Here is a 17,632-nt window from a genome sequence, read left to right on the forward strand (position 1 = left end):
AAAGTGATTTTCACAGTTATATACATTTCATTTTTTTCTAAGTTGTAAGTTTACCCTCTTGAAGGAAGAAAAAAGGCTTTTCAAAACAGAAGTCAATTGAAGCAAAAGTTGTCGTGTTTGATGTCTAAAATGCAGTCATATTACAAACACGCTAAAATAGCAATAAATACAGTCAAAGAACATGTTACCCTGAAAGACATTGAGGTCTACAAAGGTCTAGAAACATCAGTACGTTTATCTTATTATAAAAAGACATTAATTATGCTAATGTGCAATGAAATCATGTGAAATTTCTCTCAGAATCTAAAGGTATATATATATCTATATATAGATATATATATAATTTTTTTTTAATTTTTATTTTTTGCAGTACGCGGGCCTCTCACTGTTGTGGCCTCTCCCGTTGCGGAGCATGGGCTCCGGACGCGCAGGCTCAGAGGCCATGGCTCACGGACCCAGCCTCTCCGCGGCATGTGGGATCTTCCCGGACCGGGGTGCGAACCCGTGTCCCCTGCATCGGCAGGCGGACTCTCAACCACTGCGCCACCAGGGAAGCCCTAAAGGTATATTTTAAATCACTTATTTAGGCAATCTCGTTTCACCCTAGTAGTTATATCTGTTTGCTTTATTTTTGTTTTTCCTTTGTTAGGGGTGGGGTCTTGAGAAAGGAAGATAGAAAATACTTTTTATAAAATTATGAAGAAAGCTGGTCTTCTTAAAGATATTGATAATCTGATGAATTGCCAATGATAACCATCTGAGGTCTAAGCAAGCATTTGTAATTCTTCAAGTGAAAAACTTTAAATCCACTCAGAGACTAAGAAAATCACTTCCTCCATCTAGTGGTAACTGATTGCAATTTCTCCCTAATTCTAAAACACATTTCAGCTTCTTAAAAATGTCATTTTGTTCTTATACCCATGCTTGTGTCAGATCATTGTATTTATGCGGAAAATTAAGCTAAATTTTGTTAGTTTTCTGAAAGACTTTACTACCGTCTGAAGAGATGTGGCATTACGATCTGCAATATTTCACCCTTAAGCCAAAATAAGTAAAGCATAGTCCCTGTTTACAATGTAGTCAGGGAGACCTGACATATATGTATAAAGCGGCGGGGGGGGGGGGGGAATGGATAAAAGAGAGCACTTACTAATTATCAAATGAGTGATAAAGGCAGATACTATTGTACAAGAACTCTGAGGAAGGTGTGGTTTTTGATGGTCACCATTGATTGGAAAAGGCTTTTCATCATGGGATGACGGAATACATGGAACTGAAATGGCCTTTAAAGAGATGGTAGGAATTACATAACCAGTTAATAGGCAAATTTTAAGGGTTTTGAACAGAAACCTGACATATTGAGCTTTGGGAAGATCCTCTGGCATTGGTGTGTAGGATAGTTTGATGTGGGCAGAGAACTTATTATATATATTTGAACCCATATTTTCCCCCATCACAAGCAATACTAAGACATCTGCTGCCCTGGTTACATGGTACTTTGTTCCTCACCTCTCTGGGCACATAATACTTCCTTATGAGATGTTATAAGTCTAGAATTAGCTCTATGATAATTTAGACTCATATAAGTGATCCCTTCAAAAAATATTCATAAGCATGTCTAAAATGCAGGTTTAGTAAGTATATCTTCCTCAACACTGATGTCCATTCCAACTGCATTTATATTTGGGATTCAGACCTCACAATGATAGTAGTAATCATTAAAATTTCCATTTGTTGAGGATAATATGCCAGGCACTAAGGTAGGTGCATTTGTTCAGTGAATACTTACTGAGTGCTTATTAGGTGCCAGGTAGTTTGTTAGTAATTCTTAGGATAATCTAATGAGTTAGTTATATTCCTCCAATTTTACAGTTGAGAAAAATAAAGATTAAAGGGGTTAAGTATCATTCCCATAGTTGATAGCTAGTATATCTTTGATTTCAACCCAGATCTATCTGATTCAGTAAGATGTGTCAGAGGTGGAACTGAAGAAGTATTTGGCCAGGATGCAAGATTTCTGAATGCCTGTATCTCATTCTTTCATAGCAATACCTTTCTTTTCCCTCCCCTTCCCTCCATCCAAACTACCCTAGCCCCCTTGCAAGGGTTATAGACACAGAGCCCAAAGCCAGGTAAATGTGACTTCCTTATTACTATAAAACTTCTGTCCAAAGCCTCAGAGTGAGAACTAAGCAGGAACCAGTAAGTAACCACATCCCTTTTCATAGCTTGGTGTTTCTCAAACTCTCTTCCTAAGAAACAGTTTAAAAGATGTTATTTCATTTGCCATTTTAAAGTATCCTGTGACCAAAAATATCATGGAATTACTGAATTGTATATTTTCTTCTTGGTGTTTAAAAATACACATTAACAGATTAAGAACTGAGAAGTCCCACAGGAAAACAAAGATTGGGTAAGTCTGCTAGAGACAGTTTTTCTCAAATTTGTTTGACCAAGAATTCTCTTACCATGAAACTAATAACACACTGCAGAACAGTGTCCCATGGCCCAGCTATCACAATGACAGACTTAAGCAAGCTAAAAATATGCTAAAAATTAATCCCCTCCGATCTTCCACTGGAATTAATGTAGCTCCTTCAGCACCTATAAAATTGAGTTTCTCTGACCCCAAACATTTCATGTGCTCACTTTTCGTAAATGCCAGTGATGCAGCATGGTGCATAAAGAATATGATTGCAAGCCTCACACTCACAAAAAAATTACAAAACACACTTCCAGAATAAATATGACCACTGCTTCAGCAATTTACAGTGCAAGAATCAATTACTTTTAAATAGCATTCCCCAAACAAAACCAATTCAATCAAATCAGGAAATACTGAATTCTAGAACCATGTGATTCTTAACCAGCCATAAACTATAACAAAGAAAACAGAAGAGAGGAAAAGAAAAAAAGCTTCTTGGTTTCAGCTTCACTAGGATGCCAGTCAATCCATGTCACTTGTCTCAAGTCTCCCATCTGTGAACTTAAATTTCACTTGGGAGAAAGAGCCCATGAGGTTAACTCTGACCCTAGAATTCCATATCCTGAGGGGAAAGGGGAGCAGATGGGAAATCTATCATTTATGCACACTGCTGCACTGCTACTCTCAGAGAGTACTTGAAACACTCCTGTTTTCTTTCAAATTTTAGAAATTGCATTTTGGGCACTACCACTCATAAAGTCTTCTCTGAAGCCCCATTCTCCACCTACCATCTATCCTGTATATCTAAAACCTCAAATTTTCTATTTCTACCTCTCCTTGGTCCCTGCATTCCTAGCACCCGAGTCTGAATTGACAGTGGTCTCCCTCTAGGAAACAGCTTCTGTGCTTTCTTATGAGCAAAGAGTACCACATTTATATCACGCAGTTCACACAGTCCTAATCTCCTGTACTTCCTCCTGTGTTTCTTCTCCTCAATGAGATCCCACAATATGATGGCCTAGGGCTGCCAAGATGCTGCTGCCCCTGCCTTCTCCTCTTAAATTCCTCAGGCCAGTCCTTCCATCTTCCTAGCAGAGGAAGCCCTTTTTTTCCCCCCACATTTGCCCTAGCTGAAAAGAATCGCTCAACAGTTTTCTGAACTGGACCTGCTGGTGGTGATGCAGCTTAAAGGGTCTACTGATATATAATATCCATGTGCTCATAATACAACCTAGACCTGAATTGCTGTTTTCACCTGAAGTTCATAACAGAAGTCATCTGGAGAAAGCAGATAGATCCCCCAAAAATGAAAGAGAGAAGCCTAAGACGAACTTCACGCTTTCAAGCTTATGAAAATATTTGTCAAGTTGCCTGGACAAACAAACATCTTTGTGGTGAGAAACTCTAGAAGGAATTTATCATGAGAGTATTTTTATTTACCATTACTTGGCAACTAATGAACAGTGCTTTGATTCTTATTTTGCAGGAAATACAAGAAGAGCTGTTGAGGTTCTCAGCTTTAAAAGACATGGTCTCCCACCTTCCATAATTTATTTTGATACTTATATGTGTCCTACAGTATTTGCTGCTAACACTACATGATGAGTAGCAAGCTCAAAGTTACAATAAATTATGCATAATGTAGTCTCTTGGAAGGTCTATAAATACAGTGTGAAGTGTTCAGCTTGTTATTTGATGCAACATCTGAAATCAGATTGCTTTGATGCAAATGTTTATCTCAATATTATAATTGTGGCATGAATTCTGAATTTATTTTGTTTGTAAAGAACATTTTATTAATTAGTTACACTAGTCTCAAGGGTATTCGATTTTTCTAAAGACATCAGTGTCAAAACTTCTGCAAATATAAAATAATAACTCATTTTTAAAAGAAGAGAAGTTTTATTAAGTGATTTTAAAAATACCATTTGGAGAATGTAAGTACTCCCAGGGGGTATATTTTCTAAACATTTCTAGGCATTGAGGAATTTACTAATTTTATTATTTATTGTTTCTCATTATCATCCCTTGTAATTTCTTTTGACAAAATCAGAGTACAAGGATCTTATCTTTGTGTTCAGTTGTTATGAACTAAAGTTTCCAAGAAATTTTCCTTTATGTTCTGATAAAATTATCTGTAATTCTTGCTTCTCTTCCATTCATATATATTGTCAAACTATTGATTGGGATGAATCTTTGTATAGGACAATATTGCCTTCATTTGTTCCCATTTAAGGGTATGACTTTCAAGAATGAAATTGAACTTTATGTATGAACTTTATGTATGAAATTTATTTGAGACTGAATTTAAGGTAAGATTCTTTCAACAGATTTGGGTTTTCCTCTAAAAAATATCTGTGGGGACTATAACCTAGAAGCACTTTTAAAAAAAATTCTCACCTTGGATTTTGGGGGTGAGGGCACATAGATAGTAGGAATTCCTGCTCCACAACCCCACTCTCAAGATCCCTTGTGTCAGTTCAGGTCTTCCAAAAATCAAATGCCCAAACAGGATTAGACACATAAGAAATTTATGGGAAAAACAAACAAAAACTCCTGGGGGATGAGAACAGGGGTAAATAGGGAGAGCCTTCAGAACATATTATCAGAAGATTTCAGATTATAGTGTCATTCTGAGAAAGCCTTGGCCAAACCAATGGTGTGTCCCTGAGCAACAGTTGCCCTTAGAGGAGTCCCATGTTTGGCAGAAATAGCTCAGCTCTAGTACCTCTGCCAAGCTCAGTCATTGACTAAAAGCACCTCTTCGGGAGTGTGACCTCATCATATATGCCACAGTGGATCCAAAGGTACAGCAGGTGGAGGCTGTAAGTCAGCTAAGCACCCAAACAACAGATTCTCTTGAAGGGAGATCTGAGAGGTGCACCTCCACGGGCACCTCACAAGTGCTGGGGAGAGTATTTTTCTTATTTCATCATGATGGTGTCTCCTTAATTTGAATGGAAGAGCAACTATGCCACCTTCAGAAATTTTAGAGTTGTCATCTCAGCATTATCATGGGAGCCCAATGAGGTCCCCATAACGGATGTGAAAAATCAAGAAATGAAACATAAACAGGAGCTGTCTTCAAAAGTCTGTGCTCAACCCGGAGGCCAGTTCATGATATTGGTGAAAGCAGGGGAAGACAGAGACAATGCTATAGGGCAGATGTAGGTGATTACCACCATGTGCTAGGACACATGAAACAGCTAGGAATGATCATTGAACCAGGAAGGAACAATGTGAAGCTAGATTTCCAGCTAGTTAGATAAGCTCCAATTGTAAGTCTCTTGTTTGAATATTATTTTATGAACCAGGCTGTGGGCTAGGAAAACTTGGGCTACACATAGTTTTAAATGGAAACCTGTCATTTCCCCTTCAATGTCCCACTCAAGGACGTAGTATATAATACATATAACTGAAGAGATTACATCACACACCCACACAAAACAAAGCATACAAAACGTATCCTGACCACTGTATCTTCTATCTCATTCAATGGCGTAATCATCATAATCATTATTTAGTCACCCAGCTAGAAAACTAAGAAGTATCCTTCTCTCTTTCACTTTTACTTTGCATAATTTAATCAAGTTATCAAATCTTATTAATTCTGCCATAAAAACTCTTTTGTCTGCTCTCTCTTCCTCTTACACCTCTAATTGCAACATTTTCCTGTGTAAAAACCTCATATAGCTCCATGATGCATGTAGGACACACTTCAACATTCTTTTTATGGCATGAAGAGTCACAACCCAACATAAACCTCACTTTTCTACATTGACCATCCAACACTCATCCTTCATTCATTTATTCAGCAAATATTTCTTAAGTGCCTACTCCGTACCAAGGATGTATATTAGCCGCAGAGTCATCTGAATTTTCCATTCTCTTAGTCATGGTCTTTCATGCTTCTATGTCATTGCACGTGATGTTTCTGATGCCCCTGACTTCACACTCTCAATCATTCAGGACCTAACTTAAATGCCACATCCTCTGTGAAGCTTTCCATGACTCCCTTATGGTATGTTACTCCCTCTTCTGTGCTTCTTTATATATTTGTATATAACTTAATACAACACTTATTACAATAGAATATTCAACTACCCAATGTTTATTGCAGGAACAGTGTTAGACACTGATAATATGTGAGTGAGACATGGGCCCTTCTATTGAAGGCCTCAGGATCTCTTTGTCTGTTTTTTCTTCATTTGACAATGAGCTCCATCAGGACTTACACTTCTTGGTTCCTGAAATATGACAAGGATTCAGCCATTTGTTGGGGAAACAAATTATCAAGTTTGGTTCTGATGCTTTTTTTTTTAACCTTATATTTCACATGCTTTTGTTCCAAAACTATGTTCTCTTAAAGCCAGGCAAAGAAACTTTGTCCTTTCAAGGCCTAGAGATATTATTTAGGACATCCAGTCTGCCAACTCAGTTTGCCTCAGAGTGTGATTTGACATTCTTCCCATCAAAAAGTGGTGACTAATTCTCCACCTCTTGAATATGGGCCGGCCTTACAAACTTGCTTCTAATGAATAGAAGGCAGCAGAAGGGATGCTGCCTGACTTCTGAGGCTAGGTTAGAAAAGGTGATATCATTTCCACCTGGTTCATTCTTGGAACCCAGCCACCATTGGGATGCTGGCTCTTAGAACTAAGCCACCACTCTGTGAGGAAGCCAGGTAGCTACATGGAAAGATCACATGTAAGCATTCTGACCACAACTGCAGCCAAGGACCCTTGCTGACAGACAGCCTCAAATGCCAGATGTGAGTGACCCAGCCTTAGATGATTCCAGCCCTCTTAGGTGATGCCAAGGGAAGCAGAGAAGATTTGAACTGATGAGCCCTGCCAAAATGACAGGTATGTGAGCAAAAACAAATGTCATTATTTTAAGGGCGATATTTATTAGGGTAGCAGTGGATAACTGTAATGACAAAGAAATAAATTGCAACCCAAATGCTAAGAGAAGCTCCTCAGAGAAGCTGCCAAATGGATACAAAGGCCACTTTGCAGAGCTGCAAACCCAGAAAGCTACAAAGTTTCATGGGTTCAGTTACTTTTTAAATATGCACTTGAATTATATTACCAGCAGAGCACAAGATACATAGAGTTGATCTAAAGCTTTTCAATGTCATGTTATTTATCTTTGTAACAAGTCTCCCTGCTTCTTCTCTTGACCTCCATGCACTCTATTCTCAACACAGCAGCCAAAGTTTTATGTTTAAAACATTAGTCATATAATGTCCCTTTCCTGCTCCAAACCCTTCAGTAGCTTTCCATCTCACACAAAATAAAATTCATATCATTATTATAGCCAAAAAGTCTACATAATCTGACCCTCCAGCTACTTCATCTCCTCCAGCTCTGTCTCATTCACTCTATTTCAGCCAGTTGACACCCTTCCTATCCCTACAACACACCAAGCACATTTCTGTCTCAGGGTATCATTCCCTCACTTTATTCGTATCTGTTTAAATGTCATTTTATTAGAGAGGACGTTAATGATCTCTCAATTTAAAATAAAACTCCCTCCTTTCTATTAATTTGCTTTGTTATATTTTTCTTCACTGCACTTACCATCATCTGACATATTACCTATATATGTTTACTTGTTTATTTTGTGTCTCCTTCCACTAGAACATGAGCTCCATGAGAATAGGGACTTTGTTTACTACTCTGTCCTCAGGGCTTAGAACAATACCTGGTACTTAATAATCATTGTTGATTATATGAATGAATGAATATTTTTAAAGAGGAGAGCCAAGACATAAATGGCTTTAAATCATGAATTATTAGATTTTGCTCAGGCAAGATTCCATTTATGCTCAGATCATTAGTAAATGATGTTAGTCATATGACTTATATTTCTGTTTATAGAAACACAAGGACTTGTAAAGTGATTTTACTAGGAAACATTGACTATGAATTACATATATGAGATGAAAAAAATCACATACTTAAAAGACATAGCTTGAAAAAGCTGAGGTGTAGAAAAATTAATTGGCACTATTTCAGAGGATATAATAGGAAATGTTTTTTCATTTATTTTATCTATCATAAATCTGTTCAAAGATGCTTTAACTGTACTATAGTTAAAGGCTGAAGAGACACAAGTAATGGACAGTTCATGGAAACAACTTATAATGCTGTGATCATTGTTGACATTGTTTTACACATTTCCAGAACTCTTCATCTCTGTGCATAGATCCAAATTTCCATCTGGTATCATGTTCATGTTCTTTCTGTCTGGGAGAAGTTCCTTTAACGTTTCTTATAGTTAAAGTCTGAAAAAGTTTTGAAATATCTTTATTCCTTTTTCACTTTTGAAAAGGTTTTCATGGGTATAGAACTCTGGGTTGACTGTTTTTGTTTTTGTTTTTCTTTCAGTACTTAAAAGATGTTGCTCCATTGACCTCTGGCATGTGTAGTTTCTGTGGAGAAGTAAAAAGACAGAAATAGATATGTCATGCTTACAGTAAGCAAACAAACAAAAAAGCTATAGTGGCTATATTAATATATTAATAGCATACAGAGCAAACTTCAAAACAAAGATTACCAGAGATATAGAAGACTATTTCTTAAAGATAAAAGGGTCAATCATAAAGATGATATAACAATCCTAAACATGTATGCTATACCTAGTAACAGAGTTTCAAAATAAATGAAGGAAAAACTGATACACCAGCAAGGAGAAATAGATAAATTCACAATAACAGAGGTTTCAATACCCTAGTCTCAATAGAAAGTGTACACAGAAAGTAAGTAAGGATATGGAAGACTTGAACAATATAATCAACTGACTTGACCTAATTGATTTTATAAAAACACTACCAAAGAACTGCAGAGTACATATTCTTTACAAGTACACATGGAACATTTATTAAGACAGAACAAATTCTGGGGCATGATAAAAATCTCAATGAATTTTAAATGATTCAAGTCATACAAAGTATATTCTCTGACCACAGTGGAATTTAATTAGAAATTAATAACAGATGGTACTTCCCTGGTGGTCCAGTGGTTAAGACTCTGTGCTCCCAGTGCAAGGGGCCTGGGTTCAATCCCTGGTTAGAGAACTAGATCCTGCGTGCCACAACTAAGAGCCTGCAGGCTCCAACTAAAAGATCCCACAGGCCACAACTAAAGAGCCCACATGCTGCAACTAAAAAGGATACTGCATGCCACAACAAAGATTCCACGTGCAGCAACAAAGATATCACGTGCTACAACTAAGACCTAGCGCAGCCAAATAATTAAATAAATAAATAAATATTTCTTAAAAAAGAAATTAATAACAGAATAAGATTTCTGGAAACCCCCCAAATATTGGAAATTAAATAACATAATTCTAAATAACCCATGGTCAAAGGATAAATCAAAAAAGAAATTAGAAAATATTTTGAATTGAATGAAAATGAAAACATACATATCAAATTTTGTGGGAAGCCATTAAAACAGTACATAGGGAGACGTTTATAAAACTAAACAACCATGTTTAAAAAAGAGAAATGTCTCAAATGGCCTCAATATCTACCTTAAGAAACTAAAAAGGGAGATCAAAGAAACACAAAGTAAGCAGAAGAAAGGAAATAATAAAGAAAAGAGCTGAAATTAATGAAATAATAACAGAAAAACAATGGACAATGAAACAAAATATGATTATTTAAGAAGATCAATAAAATTAACAAACCTCTAGCAAGACTGACAAATAGAAGAAAGAACACACATTTTACCAGTATCAGGATTATCTTTACGTTACATCACTAAAGATACTACATATATGTAAAGAAATGTTATGAACAACACTATGAAATAAATTTGACAATTTAGACAAAATGGACAAATTCCTTGAAAAATACAAACTACCAAAACTTATTCAAGAAGAGATAAATAGCCCCAAATTATCCCATATTTATTAAAGAAACTGAATTTGAGGTTGAAAATCTTCCCAGAAACAAAACTTCAAAGCCCATCACTGGTAAATTCTATCAAATATTTTAGAAGAATTAATACCAATTCTATAAAAACTTTCATAAAATTGAAAAGAAGGGAGTATTCCAGAATTATTCTATCAGAGGCCAACATTACCCTGATGTCAAATCTAACAAAGACATTACAAGAAAAGGAAACTGAAAAGGCCAATATGCCTCATGACCATAGATGTAAAAATTCTAAATAAAATTTTAGCAAATTAAATTAAACAATATATAAAAGAATTATTCAAGTAAGGTTTTTCCTAGGAATGCAAGGTTGTTTTAACATTCAAAAATCAATCTAATTCAGTATATTAATAAATTTAAGAAGAAAACCATTCTGTCATCTAAAGAGATCATGAGGAGGCATTTGATGAAATCAAACATACATTCCTGATCAAAACTATCAGTGAGGGCTTCCCTGGTGGCACAGTGGTTGAGAGTCCGGCTGCCAATGCAGGGGACACGGGTTCGTGCCCCGGTCCGGGAGGATCCCACATGCCGAGGAGCGGCTGGGCCTGTGAGCCATGGCCGCCGAGCCTACGTGTCCAGAGCCTGTGCTCCGCAATAGGAGAGGCCGCAGCAGTGAGAAGCCCGTGTTCCACAAAAAAAAAAAAACAAAAACAAACAAAAAAAAACTAACAGCAAATTAGGAATAAAGGAGAACTTCCATAACCTGATAAAAAGCATCTACCAAAAAAAGGTCATCTAACATCATATTTAATGGTGAGAGACTGAATGCTTTTTGCAGGATACAAAATTGATACATAAAAAAAATTATATCTCTAAACACTAGAAATAAACAATTGGAAATTAAAATAAAAACAATACCATTTATACTAACACCAAAAAATATGAAATACTAAAGGGAAAATCTGAAAAGAAGATGTGCAAAACTCGTACACTGAAAACTATAAAACGCTGTGAGATGTATTTAGTATCTAACACCCACATATGTAGAGATATCTACAGTGTTCTGTGTTCATAGTCAGAAGACTCAATATTGTTAATATGTCTACTCTCCTCAGTTTGATCTATAAATTTAATGCAATCTCAACCAAAATTCCAACAGGCTTTTCTTGTAGCTACTAGCAAGCTTATTCTAAAATTCATGTGGAGGGACTTCCCTGGTGGTCCAGTGATAAAGAGTCCTTCCAATGCAGGGAACGGGGGTTAAATCCCTGGTCTGGGAACTAAGATCCCACTCGCCACGGGCAACTAAGCCCACATGCCACAACTACTGAGCTCAGGCGCCTCAATGAGAGAGTCCGCATGCCGCAAGACTACAGAGCCCACGGCCTCTGCACCCTGCACGCCACAACTACAGAGCCCACGCGCCCTGGAGCCCACGTGCCACAACTAAAGAGAGAAAACTCGCACACCACACCTAGAAAGAAACTTGCGCACCACAACAAAGAGCCCACGCTGCAACGAAAGATCCCACACGCCTCAATGAAGACCTGATGCAGCCAAAAAAATAAAGAAAATTAATTAATTACAATTAAATTAAATTAATGTGGAAATGAAAAGATCAAGCAAGAATGGCCAAAACAACTTTGTGAAAAAAAGAACAAAGTTGGAGAACCAAAGCTGCAGTAATAAAGAGAGTATGGTACTGACATCAAAATAGACAAATAGATCAATGGAATGGAATACAGAGTCCACAATTAGAACCATATATGTATTGAAAACTGATTTTTGACAAAGCTACAAAGGCAATTCTGTGGAGAAAGGATAGTCTTTTACTGGAACAATTGAATATCAATATACAAAAAAATGAAATTCAGTTCATACTTCTCACCATATATAAAAGCTAGCTAGGGCTTCCCTGGTGGCGCAGTGGTTGAGAGTCTGCCTGCCAATGCAGGGGACATGGGTTCGTGCCCCAGTCCAGGAGGATCCCACATGCCGCGGAGCGGCTGGGCCCGTGAGCCATGGCCGCTAAGCCTGTGCGTCCAGAGCCTGTGCTCTGCAACAAGAGAGGCCACAACAGTGAGAGGCCCACGTACCGCAAAAAAAAAAGCTAGCTAAAAAATAGATTACAGAAAAAATGTAAAACCTAAAACTATAAAATTTCTAGAAGAAAACATCGAAAAGAAGTTAGTGACCTTGGGTTAGACAAAGATTACTTTGACACAACACCAAAAGCACAATCTACAAAAAAAAAAAAAATTGATGAAGTGGACAAGATCAAATTTTAGAATTCTGCTTTTCAAAAGACACTGCTAGGACTTCCCTGGTGGTACAGTGTTTAAGAATCCGCCTGCCAATACAAGGGACACGGATTGGAGCCCTGGTCCAGGAAGATCACACCTGCCACAGAGTAACTAAGTCCGTGTGCCACAACTACTGAGCCTGTGCTCTAGAGCACACAAGCCACAATTACTGAAGCCCGAGTGCCACAACTACTGAAGCCCGCGTGCCCATGCCCTGCAACAGGAGAGACCACCGCAATGAGAAGCCCGCGCACCACAAGGAAAATTAGCCCCCGCTCGCTGCAGCTAGAGAAAGCCCACGCGCAGCAACAAAGACCCAACACAGCCAAAAAATAAATAAATAATAATAAAGTTAGAAAAAAAAAATGAAGCTTAGAAGCATAGCATTAAAAAAAAAAAAAGGCACTGCTAAGGGACTTCCCTGGTGGTCCAGTGGTTAAGACTCGACGCTTCCAGTGCAGGGAGCATGGGTTTGATCCCTGGTCAGGAAACTAAGATCCCACATGCCACATGGCACAGTGAAAAAATAAAAACAGAAAATAAAATAAAATAAAAACAGATGATCCACATTATTAGTTATTAGAAGTGAAGTTCAATACCACAATGAGATGCCATTACACACCTATTAGAATGACTAAGCTTTTAAAAGACTGGAGTAATTGGAGCTTTCAGTCTACACACCTACTATAATAGGTAATATTTAAAAGCTTGATCATACCACGTGTTGATAAAATTATGGACGAACTGAAACTCTCATACATTGCTGATGAAATGTAAAAAAATACTGCCATTTTTCAAAATTTAAAAAGTTAAACATACACCTACAATATCCTAGGTATTTATTTTACAGAATGAAATCTTCTGTCCATACTCGTGACTTGCACATAAATGTTATAGCAACTATATTTCTAATAGCCAAAAACTGGAAAAACATAAATGCCTGTCAGTAGGGTAAATTGTATATACAGCGGAATATACAAAAACAAAACAAAACAAATAAACCGTGGATGCATCTCCAAATAATTATGCTGAGTGAAAGAAACCATACAAAAAAAGAGTGAATACTCTATGAATCCATTCTTATAAAATTCTAGAAAACATAAAAAATCTGTAGTGACAGGAAGCAGATCTTCAGTGCGTTGAGACAGGGTAGGACAGTAGAACAGGGAGGAACAGAAGGGAGGGATTACAAAAGGGTATAAGAGGAAACTTTGGGCATGGTGGATATGCCCCTGCTGTGTTAATATCTTGATTGTGGTGATGGTTTCACAAGTGTATACATAATATGTACAGTTTATTGTATGTCAATTATACCTCAATAAAGCTGTTAAAAATGGATTTAACAAGACAAATAATAGCTTGGATTTTTTTTTTTAATTTTCCAGATTTACTGAAATATAACTGACAGAAAATGCTTGCATGTTATTTAAAGAAATACTCTTTTTTAAAATGTATTTTACTTACAATAGTTGATTTACAATGTTGTGTTAATTTCTAATGTACAGCAAAGTTATTCAGATATACATATGTATTTTTTTCATATTCTTTTCCATTATGATTTATCACAGGATATTGAATATATTTCCCTGTGCTATACAGTAAGACCTTGTTGTTTATCCATCCTTATATAATAATGTGCCTCTGCTAACCCCAAACTCCCACTCCATCTCTCCTCCATCTACGTTCCCCCTTGGCAACCACAAGTCTGTTCTCTATGTCTGTGAGTCTGTTTCTGTTTCATGGTAAGTTCATTTGTGTCATATTTTAGATTCTACATATAAGTGGTATCATATGGTATTTGTCTTTCTCTTTCTGACTTACTTTACTTAGAATGATAATCTCTAGGTCCATCCATGTTGCTGCAAATGACATTATTTCATTCTTTTTTATGGTTGAGTAGTATTCCATTGTATATCTATACCACATCTTGTTTATCCATTCATCTGTTGATATACATTTAGGTTGTTTCCATGTCTTGGCTATTGTAAATAGTGCTGCTATGAACATTAGGGTGCATGTATCTTTTCAAAGTAGTTTTCTCTGGATATATGCTCAGGAGTGGAATTGCAGAATCATATGGAAACTCTATTTTTAGTTTTTTGAGGAACCTTCATACTGTTCTCCATAGTGGCTGCACCAATTTACATTCCCACCAGTAGTGTAGGAGGGTTTCCTTTTCTCCACCCCCTCTCCAGCATTTTTTATTTGTGAACTTTTTAATCATGGCCATTCTGCCCAGTGTGAGGTGGTGCCTCATTGTAGTTTTGATTTGCATTTCTCTAATAATCAGTGATGTTAAGCATCTTTTCATGTGCCCTTTAGTCATCTGTGTATTTTCTTTAGAGATATGTCTATTTAGGTCTTCTTCCCATTTTTCCATTGGGTTGTTTGTTTTTTTGTTATTGAGTTGTATAAGCTGTTTGTATATTTTGGAAATTAAGCCCTTGTCAGTCACATCATTTGCAAATATTTTCCCCTAGTTTGTAGATTTTCTTTTCATTTTTTATAGTTTCCTTTGCTGTACAAGAGCTTGTAAGTTTGATTAGGTCCCATTTGTTTATTTTTGCTTTTACTTCTATTGCTTTGTGAGACTGACCTAAGAAAATATTGATACATTTTATGTCAGAGAATGTTTTGCCTATGTTCTCTTCTAAGAGTTTTATGGTGTCATGTCTTATATTTAAGTCTTTAAGCCATTCTGAGTTTATTTTTGTGTATGGTATGAGAGTGCATTCTAAAGTCATTGATTTATATGCGGTTGTCCAAATTTTCCAACATCACTTGCTGAAGAGACTGTCTTTTCTCCATTGTATATTCCTGCCTCCTTTGTTGGAGATTAATTGACTGTAGGTGTGGGGGTTTACTTCTGGGTGCTCTATTCTGTTCCACTGATCCATATGTCTGTTTTTATGCCAATATCACACTGTTTTGGTTACTGTAGCTTTGTATTATGGTCTGAAGTCTGGGAAGGTTATGCCTCTTGCTTTGTTCTTTTTCCTCAGGTTTTCCTTAGCAATTCTGGGTCTTTTATGGTTCCATATAAATTTTAGGATTATTTGTTCCAGTTCTGTGAAAAATGTCATAGGTAATTTGATAGGGATCACATTAAGTCTGTAGATTGCTTTGGGTAGTATGGCCATTTTAACAGTATTAATTCTTCCAATCCAAGGTCATGGGATATCTTTCCATTTCTTTGAATCATCATCAATTTCTTTTATTAACATTTTCTAGTTCTCAGGATATAAGTCCTTTACCACCTTTGTCAGGTTTATTCCTATATATTTTTTTGATGTGATTTTAAAAGGGGTTTGTTTTTTTTTTACATTCCCTTTCTGATATTTCATTGTTAGTGTAAAGAAATGCAACTGATTTCTATACGTTAATCTTGTATCCTGCGACTTTGCTGAATTTGTTTATCAGTTCTAGTAGATTTTGTGTGGAGTCTTTAGGGTTTTCTATATGTAGTATCATGTCAACTGCATATGACAATTTTATCTCTTCCCTTCCAATTTGGATCTTTTATTTTAAAGAAATATTCTTTAAAAGGATTTTAAAGGGATTGAAGATGGAATTTCTGAAATTAAGGTAACTAAAATGTGTTTGACAAAATAATAGTTATAAATATATGTTTATTATGTAATATAAATATTTATATAAATATATGTATAGATATAATATAAATGTTTATTGTATTCTATTATTTGTTTATTTTAAATTTTATGATTTATTTCTTTTCATTATATTGCCAGCCCACTAACAGAAAATCATGAACATTAATAATTAAAATTTTATCTTTGATTTCTTCCTTTCAGTCATGCCAAAATAATAACTTTACACATTTAAAAATGTTTGTTGTAATGAGCAATATATTTCAAGGAGGTTATAATATGTTTTCTTTAGCAGTTATCTCTTAGTCCTAAATCATTTCAGTTGACAATGTGCTAGAAACACTTGTGCTATGTGAGGTCAAGGGCTATGGCCTATTTCAGTTACACCTATTAGGTAGAATGAGATTGAGAAGTGGCAAGAGTCCAGGCCCTCAAACACCCTACTCCCGTTATGTCACAGCTACACTTCATTGCCAAACTCCCCAGGGATGAATATGCAGAGAGGATGATACCAGGCAAATATATACTTTTTGCTCCCATGAGCCTTTTGCTACAAACTCAAAGTCCTCAGTTGAGATGGGCATGCCCCACTGATGTCTTCCTTTGCCTAGGCTAGAAGCAGACTGTTTGACATTGTGATTTATAGTAAGAAATATATATATATATATATATATTTGGTGTTCCTCCTGTTTCTTGCATGGAGCTCCTAAAATCCTTAGAGTTCTCTAAGTGATGAAAGCTAAAAGGTATCTTTTGTTATCTTAAAGAGGTGACTTTCAGACCCCCACCTAAGGATGAGGACTGACTGCCAGGAGATCCAAGTATATGATTAGAGGAAAGGGGAGAGGGATTGGAGATTGAATGGATTGATGCCTATGTAAAAAAAGCATCCATAAAAACCCAAAATGATAAGGTTAGGACAGCTTTCCAGTTGGTGAACACATAGAGATTCCCAGAGAGTGGCACCTGGGGAAGCATGGAAGTTCTGAGCCCTTTTCCCCATACCTTGCCTTATGCATATCTTCGATCTGGCTGTTCCTGAGTTACAACCTTTTATATAAAACAATAATCTAGTGAGTAAACAGGTGCCCTGAGTTCTGTGAGCCACAGGAACCTCTGATTTATAACCAGCTGAGCAGAAGCACAGGTGAAAACCTGGACTTGGAACTAATGTCTGAAGTTGGGGGAGGAGGACAGTATTAAGGAACTGAGCCCTTAATCTGTGGAAACCAATGCTCTCTTCATGTAGATAGTGTCAGAATTGAATTGAATTGCAGGACACCCACCTGGATCTGAGAGTTGCTTGGTAGTGTTGGAAACCACCACCACCACATACACACGCACATTGGAATTGGGTCCAGAACCTTTAGACCCCTTTGGACATCCTTTATGTCTCATTTTACAT

Source organism: Aethalodelphis obliquidens, unplaced genomic scaffold (assembly GCF_003676395.1).
Source record: "Aethalodelphis obliquidens isolate GAN/ISIS:26980383/991018 unplaced genomic scaffold, ASM367639v1 scaffold10, whole genome shotgun sequence".
Classification (NCBI taxonomy): domain Eukaryota; kingdom Metazoa; phylum Chordata; class Mammalia; order Artiodactyla; family Delphinidae; genus Aethalodelphis; species Aethalodelphis obliquidens.